Source organism: Castor canadensis, chromosome 14, assembly GCF_047511655.1.
Source record: "Castor canadensis chromosome 14, mCasCan1.hap1v2, whole genome shotgun sequence".
Lineage (NCBI taxonomy): Eukaryota > Metazoa > Chordata > Mammalia > Rodentia > Castoridae > Castor > Castor canadensis.
In genome coordinates this window covers 60,569,255-60,577,954 of record NC_133399.1, presented here as the reverse complement: position 1 = coordinate 60,577,954, position 8,700 = coordinate 60,569,255, and positions in this window count along the sequence as shown.

Below are 8,700 nucleotides of genomic sequence, written 5' to 3'. Positions count from 1 at the left end.
GGTAAGAAACCTCCAATACTCAAAAGTCAAGTGCCTAGAAGATTTTTTTCCAAAAAGGAATGCAGTTATTTATAATACATGATGCAGCAAAAGCAAACCAAGAGACCTTTAAAGCAGAATCATTGACACAGCATATTGTTTTTAGCATTTCATTGGATTCCTCTCTGCCTAGAAAAATACCACCTTCTGATACAGATGGTTGATGGTGTCTGAAATGTGATTTTCTGGTGATTATAACCAATATCGATATTAAATGGGGTGGGGTACAATGATATGAATCAAGGGGGGAGGGAGTGAGAAAGTGGGGGCAGGGGCAGGAGGGAGAAATGACCCAAACAATGTATGCACATGTGAATAAATGAATTAAAAAAAAGTTTTACATTTGAGAGCAATTTAATCTACCAAGCTATCCCTTGGGAAACTGAAATAAATCTGTAACTGTCCCTAAGGTGGCCCAAATTCTAAGTGGCACCATTCCCACAAGAGATAGATTTAAAATGGCTATCAATAACTCCTTGAAAGTGTTAATAGCGATATGCAGCAGAAGATACACCTGCATAATAATAACCTGACCTTTCAGAAAATGGAGGGTCATTATTGCTAACAGCAATATTTTCTAGCCATTGAACATTCCTGTGCAGAGGCTCTGGGATTCCCAAATCTAGCAGCATCACTCATCCAATATTAGTTGTAAAATTAGCTCCTTCAAGAGCTCAGGTATTCTCCAGGCAGTTTTAAAAAACACTGCATCATTATTTCACTTAATCTTAAAAGCAACCCCATGGTAAAAATAATACAACGAATGCTAAACATTTATTGGATAATAATTCTGTGCTAGGGGTTCTGAAACAAATGTTACATTAATTATATAACTTGATCTTCATAACAGTTTTATAAATTCGGGATGATGGTTATTTCTTCTTTCATGTTACAAATGAGAAAATTGATTATTACAGTCTCTAAATTATTCAATAGCTATTGAGTGATGGAGACACAATACAGGGTTATGTATTGATTTCCCAAGATTGGAGCTACCCAAACTTTGAGTGTGTTATCAAAATTGTACCTTACTTCAGTTAGCCGTCAGGCACAGTTTCAAGTTAGCACTGCCCGGCTATATTTGAGTCTACAGGATGGCTTTCACACAGGAATGCTGAGGACAGATGGATAGGTTGCCTACTTCATTAGATTATACATGAGACAGTGTGTGAAGCCCCGGAACTATCTGCATCACACTACACTACAAGTACAATCACACTGAACAGATCCACCCCTTCAGAAAGTATGTCTTCTGGCAGAGAATTATCATGAAAGTTGTGCTGGGAAGAGTCAAGACTTAAGTACCTCAAGTAATTGGTTGTAACTAAAACCATAGGACTGTTTAACTTACAGCTACTGAGAACTGAACCATCACTAGCAAAGCAGATACCTTTTCTAAAAATTAAATGTACACAGTCCTACAAGTGTTAAGTGCATGATGCTTTCTCTTCATCACGAGAACATGCCAAAGGGACACAGACATTGTATCCTGATGTGCTCACAATGAGAAGGTCCCAATGCGTCCTGTGCCTTTCAGCTTTCCTCTCCTGACTGAAACTGAAAAGGACCTTAAGAAAACTGTTTGTGTGCAATGGATGCTTTGGGCTGACCACACAGCTGGTTCTGCTCTGTTCTTCCTGGCAGAGCTTCCATGCTGTTTGACTGCTCTTCCTCCAGCACCCATGTGACTCAGGTTTAAAGTCTGATTGTTCTAAGTTAATCGATTTCTTTTGAGGGGTTGTTTTAAGGGTCGGTATTTGAGTCAGGCATAGACACTAGGCTGTGAGAGGAGACTTGCCCAATGCCTTCTGGGAGAGGGCTCCTGGTTCCTAAAGGAAAATACATGGAAAACAGTTCCTTTTCTTCCATTGGTCTGAATTCCTGAAACTAAAACTTCCTTTGCAAGCCTGAGAACCTTTGTGTTCCTTGTCCTGAGGCTTTTAGAAAACTAAATTTAGCTTTTCTTTTTATCAAAATGCAGCTGTGTACTTGAGGAAGATGTGTACTTGTTGCTGGGCACTGGCAGCTCATGCCTGAAATCCTAGCTACTCAGGAGGTAGCGATCAGGAGGATCTCATTTCAAAGCCAGTCTGGGCAAATAGTTCATGAGACCCTATATCAAAAAACCCTCCACAAAAATGGGACTGGTGGAGTGGCTCAAGGTGAAGGCCCTGAGTTCAAGCACCAGTACCCAAAAAAAGAAGAAGAGGTACTTGGACCTCTAACTTATTTTGTTGATAAGAGAGCTCTCTGTCTCACCTGTTCCCATCCAAGGCATTCAACACAGGGAAATTTAACTCAGATGACATCTACATGATGGACACTGCCACCACCTCTATTCTCCCAATATATTTATTAACTGAATATCCAATGCTTATAGTTCAGACAAGTGGGGACATATACGTATTCTCTTCTTGTGCCATTTTTTTATTTGCCTGGAGTTCATAATTGCCTCAATATTTTCCTTTGTATAGTTATGTTGAAAGATATATCATATTTATCTCTAAGTTGCCTGCCAGTCATGGAAGAGTTGTCTCAGTCTGCTCCTATGCACAGTCCATCAGCTCCACTTTCTGTTTGCTGGATCTCCATGTTGGCAAAGGAAATGGTGGTTTCCATGGTGGAATTTGAAGGAATGACATGTCTCTCTATGCCCCTATAAACATCTATCCTGTTGTCTTTATTGATATTCTGGATTTTACTTTTAATACTTCATTTCCTTCTGTCAGCTATTTGGTCTTCTTGATGACCTTCTTTGAAAGTGTGTGCATGTTTAATAAAAGGATCTTGTTAGGACACAATATGATGGTGAGCCTGGGTATCATATGTTTCTTCCACTATGGTGGAAGGAAGGAGTTGACATGGAAAAGCTAAGGAAAGCACTGACAGCCTCAGTGGAGAAGTTGGTTCTTCTTCTCTTACAGATTGATTCTGTCTGGCTCTGAAGCAGTATTCTCTGCACACTGTTGAAGCACATAACAAAGGCAAGAACACTGGGTCAGATTGGAAGTGGTAACTTTTGTAGCCTCTCATCCCTTGGAATGCACAAATGGCCTTGTCTTTAAAGGCCTTTATCGTTAGTCTAATCTCTGAAGGTTTTCTTCCACAGGTGAAAGGTAATGATGATCCGTGCACACAAATCTACCTGTACACACAGAAAGGCACCTAGAGAGGACTTGACGGTTTGAGCCTGCTGAGTATAAACCCTTCAGGCATCCTGTTTTCTCTTTCTGCAGCAGTGTTTATTTCCAGTAGTGAGTAGAATAAATAAAGCAAAAAGAGACTAACAGGAAAATGGTCTTGCTTTCCTGGCACCTATACAAGCACCTTCAGACTTTTGAACTGCAAGTGATATACAGAACACACAACCAGATATCCCTTGCTCTCATTTTTTGGTGAAATAGCTAACAAATGTGAGAACCCACTATCTCTACGGTCAATATTGACATGATCATTAGGCTAAGGTTTAACATCATGCAGCTAATGCTTATAATGTTCCCCCGTTTAGCTTGGATCTTAGCGTATTAGTTAGCAAATGTCCAGATGAATCAGTTAATCTCAGGGCTAGCTGGTTCCAGACTCACTTGCTCTTTTCATTTGCTTTTCCTCTAATCCCTCTGCCCATCTGGTTGTGGTTCCAACTGGATACAGCTCAATCCTGGACATGCTGGAGTGAGTGGTTAAAAAAACAAATATTCATTTTTTTTAAACCCTCACCACTGGGAATAGCCACATTCCATGATTTAGCTGGGACTGAGAAGCCAGTGAGTAAGAACATAAAAGTGGACCGTGGATGGAAATTAGGCTACAGGGAGGGATGGCAGGACTTTTTGAAAAGCATCTCCAGATGGAAAGAAGCATCCTGGCTCAGTAACAGATATGTGTTGCCCTAAAACTTAGTCCCAAGTACACAGAACCTATGATTATGTGTACCCCAAAAGCAGCCCCAGAGGGCAACTCAGTTCCATGGGGGACAGAAATCTAGGTACTAAATTTTAATAATTGTACTTTTCAGAGTAGTGGTCAGTACCTGGCAGGGGAGGTGCGTACTGCAGGAACTGGCTCCCCACACCCAATGCCAGAGAAGAGGGAGGAAGCAGCTTTCCTACAAACCAGAGGGAGATAAACAGAAGACATGTGGAGTAAGAGGTGAGAATTTCAAAGAGTAAAGAGACACCCAGAGGTCTATGAACAGCGTCCTGGGGAAATGGAAGGTAAAGAAGGGTCAGCATTACCCACCTTGAGCAGGTGTAGGTGGCATCAACTGGGGGAAGTGCTGAAGTCTGGTAGGCTGGCAGGTAAAGATAAGGTGCTGTCTAGCACCCAAAATAAATGCAAAACAAATTCCATCTCTGTTTACACCTCTCTAGGGAGTACCTGGAGCAATATAATGAGGTCCCTCCATTTCTCAAGAGGACATTGTCAAAACTATGCATGTAGGATCTGATAACTCTAGGAATCTGAGTTGGGACCTACAGCTGGTAAGTTTAGGGATGCGCAAGTAGTATATTTATACAAACATATCACACAAAACAAATAAATATTAGCTATATTTCATATGCAATAAATCTGTTACTTTAAATGAGCTTCATCTAAAACAAAGGCTAATGTGTGCTGTACAACTAAAACACAGATATTTGAGATATGGTAATTCATGTAGTCACATAAATATAAAATAGATTTTTTTCTTCTACAAATGAATCGTATCCAAGAGGCACCCAAATGTATATATTTCTTAAATGGAAGATGTAGAGATACCTTTTCTCTGGCGATATTCATAGAGTATGGTCCTCATAGCACATATTAAATAACAATATTGTGATGGAGAATTGTGGTTTGGCACTGACACCCCCCACTCCAGGTGATATGGCTTTGGGTTTCTCTGTCAAATAGCTCCCACCATATGGGAGTGTTATTTCCATTTCTATGCGGAGCATACAAAAAACTGATAAACACACTAAAAGTCTAAATAGCTGACAATTCATTAGTTTTAATCATGTCTGGGTCACCAGCATGAACTCCTGGGTTCTCTTCCCAGGCATAGGCTTGGGGATCTGAGGGCTGCTAGTTATTCCCATGGGGCTGCTTTCTGGCTGCACTGCCACCAGACACCTCAAAAGCTGGGAGTCTGTCCCTCCTGTGTATGCACGGCCTTCCCTTTGTAATCGGGTGCATCTTGAGAAAAGCTGTGAAGCTTGGATGACAGCTTCCCCTTCCCCTTTGGTGAGAAAAACCAGCTCATTAAATCTAAACACGAAGGGCATTTTATTATGAAGAGTCAGAGCCGAAGATTTACTTGTCCATTTTTCACCTGCTTTCCCTCTGCTTATTCCTTTGTATTCACTAATGGCCTTTCTGTACGTTATATAATCCTGCCATGGGTATAAAAATATCACTTCAAGGCTGCTCATTTGGCCTAAATCATTCAGCTGTTAGCAATGACAGAGCAGGTATATGAAGTACACTGGAGGCAGGAGGACAGCTGTCCCCCCTCTCTATTCATTGTCACTGGGCTAAGAAATGCTGAGATTTTAATAAGATCATAAAGTCGAGTGACATGGCCTGGCATGATAGGTAGTTTTCATTAGCATTCAGAATGCTTGGGATAATAAATTAGAGCAATTGAGCAGAAATGGGCAATTTGATTATTCAACATTTTTCAACACCAGCCCAAGCAGCTGGACCCGGAGCAGTTCTGCTGACTTCTCCCCATGCAATCAGGCTGGTGGGGCACAGGTGAATGCACAGCAATCATTTTCTCCCACCCAGATTCTGGGAGTGAGGGCTTGGACAGAATCTTACATGGTTGGTGAGTGGGAATTGATGATCAGGAGGAGAAGGTCTTCATAGATCTTGGCAGCAGAGGTGGCAAAGTTTGACTGACTGACTTCCTTTTATTGCAACAGGCCGATGCTTACTGAGAACACTGTGCAGAGGAATATGAGGAGCGCCCTTACACACTTGGCAATTTACATGGTGGGCAAGGACTCTCACTCAACTTGCTTTTCCTGTGGAAACTCTAACAGTGTGACACTAGCCTTCAATTTATGCACTCTGGCTAAGGGGCCAACTTTTCCAGAACTGTTATCAAATCTTATTATGTAACATATGATACATGTATATCTTATGTATAAATTGATTAGATAAGGAAGTATCATAAAGCAATCATAGAATTTTATCTTCGACAACAGATCACTTTAACGATTATAAAATTCTGGCTGTTTTTTTTAATTCCTTTTTTATTTTTGGTATTCCATTAAAAGTAACTAAACATTTTGTCAGTGATGCAGTTCATCAGAATTGATGAATGTAGAATGATTTACTCAGATATTTTCACAGGTATCTTTGAGGAAGTTTGATTTTAGGTTCAGAACCACATCATGGCTTTGGGAGTATCTGATCTGCAAAGTCCTGTTCTAACATCTTAAGCAATATTGAAGTAAAAATGCAGTAAAGATGGCCATTAAATATCATGTGTTTCTATGCTTTTAGGTTTCTTGGCTTGTCATGTCATTAATGTTAGGCACTGGGCCTTCTATCCTAATGTTATGTCAGGGTCTTATACTATTAGCTTAAATAACAGAAAAACTCCAAGATATTCAATGCTGAAACTGGTTCTGCTATGATACCTTTTAAAACTTTCTGATTTGGCCACATCTCTATATTGCTGTACAGTGGAGGGTTGTTATCACCCCTCAGTGCTTTTGGGGGTATGGTATCTGTATATATGTGCATGCATACACACAAGTATAGACATGCAAAATAATTTTGCCTTTGAAATAGCTTAATTTCAAGACCATCCACCTATTCAGTGATCATGTGAACACATTTGGAATGGCACTTCAAGTCCTGTCTTAAACATTAGCATTGATGCTATGTAAGATAGCATCCTATATTAACTAAATGTTTGTTTCCTATTTTTTTTCCAGATCTCCTTATTTTAGTTGATTTCTGCTTCCTTTCACCCTCTCAGTTCCTTGGCCAACAAGTCTAAAGAGTATCCCAGAAGGTGTGTACTGAGTGGAGCAGAACAAAAGCCAAGTAACCCAGAAAGAACCTGGGGAGTGGGGTTCTGAGAACAGCAAGCTTTGAAAGTCCTGCCTGAGGCTGCAAAACAGGAAAGAATTTACAAAGCAATAGCATGGATGGTTTATTTTGGGATATTAAAGAGATGTTCTCTGAAGTTCAAAGTCAAGTTCAAGTCCTGACTTGAGTACTCTTGCATTGCAACTCTTGACTAAGTTGACTTGTGAGCACTGTTTTTCTCATTTATAGAGAAGGGATAATAATTTAGTCACATCATATGGGATTACTGTGAGGATTAATTTTGTGTGAAAGCACGGAACGTGACCCAAAGTAGGAATTCAGACTCTTCTCTCCTGAATTTACATTCACTCCCTTGGGGACCACATGTAATAAGTGGACATCAAGTACTAACTGTATTCTGATGAAGTTTGTGTCTTTATCAGATCTCTCCCCTGAACTCCAGCCTCGTCTATCAAACTATCTACTGGACATCTCCTCTGGGATGTCTAACAGGCATGTAAAATGTAACATATCCCAAACTGATATGGTCATCTCTGTCCCTCTGAACCTTTCTCCTTTTGTAGTGACCTCATTGAAGGCAAGCCCACTTTCTCACTTCTCAGGCTAAAACCCTTGGAGGCACTTGTGGTAACTCCTTTCATTCTCTCAAATCCCAAATCCAGTTCATTTTTAATCCTTCTGGGTCTCTCTTCAAAATAACTCTAGAATTCAGTCACTTCCTATTATCTCCTCCACTATCACCTTGGCACAGTTTACACTTCAAGAATAATTCACCAAACAACAGAATATACATGCTGCCCGATCTCTCCTGAAGCATTTACCATAATAGACCATGCACCAAGACATAAAATACATGTGACCCCCATTTCTTCACCCCAACAGGATAAATAGCTTCCATGTGCCCCTTCTTATCCATTATCCATCGTACCTTTTATCTTGTGGCTTGGATGTAAACTGGTGTGAGCTATGTCAAGCATCAGTCAGCAAACCTTAGCTGTAAAGAGCAGATATTCGAGATTCAGAGCTTTGCAAGACAAATGGTTTTTGATGCAACTATTTAACTCTGCCATTGTGTTGTGACAGGAGCTGTAGATGATAAGAAAATAAATGAATGAGCATTGATGTGATTCAATAAAATTTCTTTGTAGACACAGGCAGCAGGTGAAGTGCAAGGATCTAAGTGGACTATGACAGGGATTTTCCATGGAGTCAGTCAATAAGGAACGTTAACACAACATTAAAGGGAGTAAGGAGGGAAAGTTGGAGTATTTATTCCCCAGGCACCTGCAGGGTCTCTGCAGCCTGGCTGTGTCCCTCAACCAGAGGTCTCAGGCTCTGCACTGTCTGCCCTGCACTCCCCATTGGGTCTCAATTTCTCTCTTCTACACCCACTTGTCACCTGTTACTGGAACACATCAGCTTATCCCTGCCTCAGGGCCTTGGCCCTGGCAGGTCCTGCTGCTGGAAATGGCCTCCTACATACCCACAGTGCTTCTTCCGCCATTGGCTCCAAGTCAGTGCATCCTTCTCAGGCTGCACCATTTGGTTCTATAGCCCTCTGCTCCTTCCTTCCCCAATCTGCTTTCCTAACTCTATTTTATTTAAATAATACAG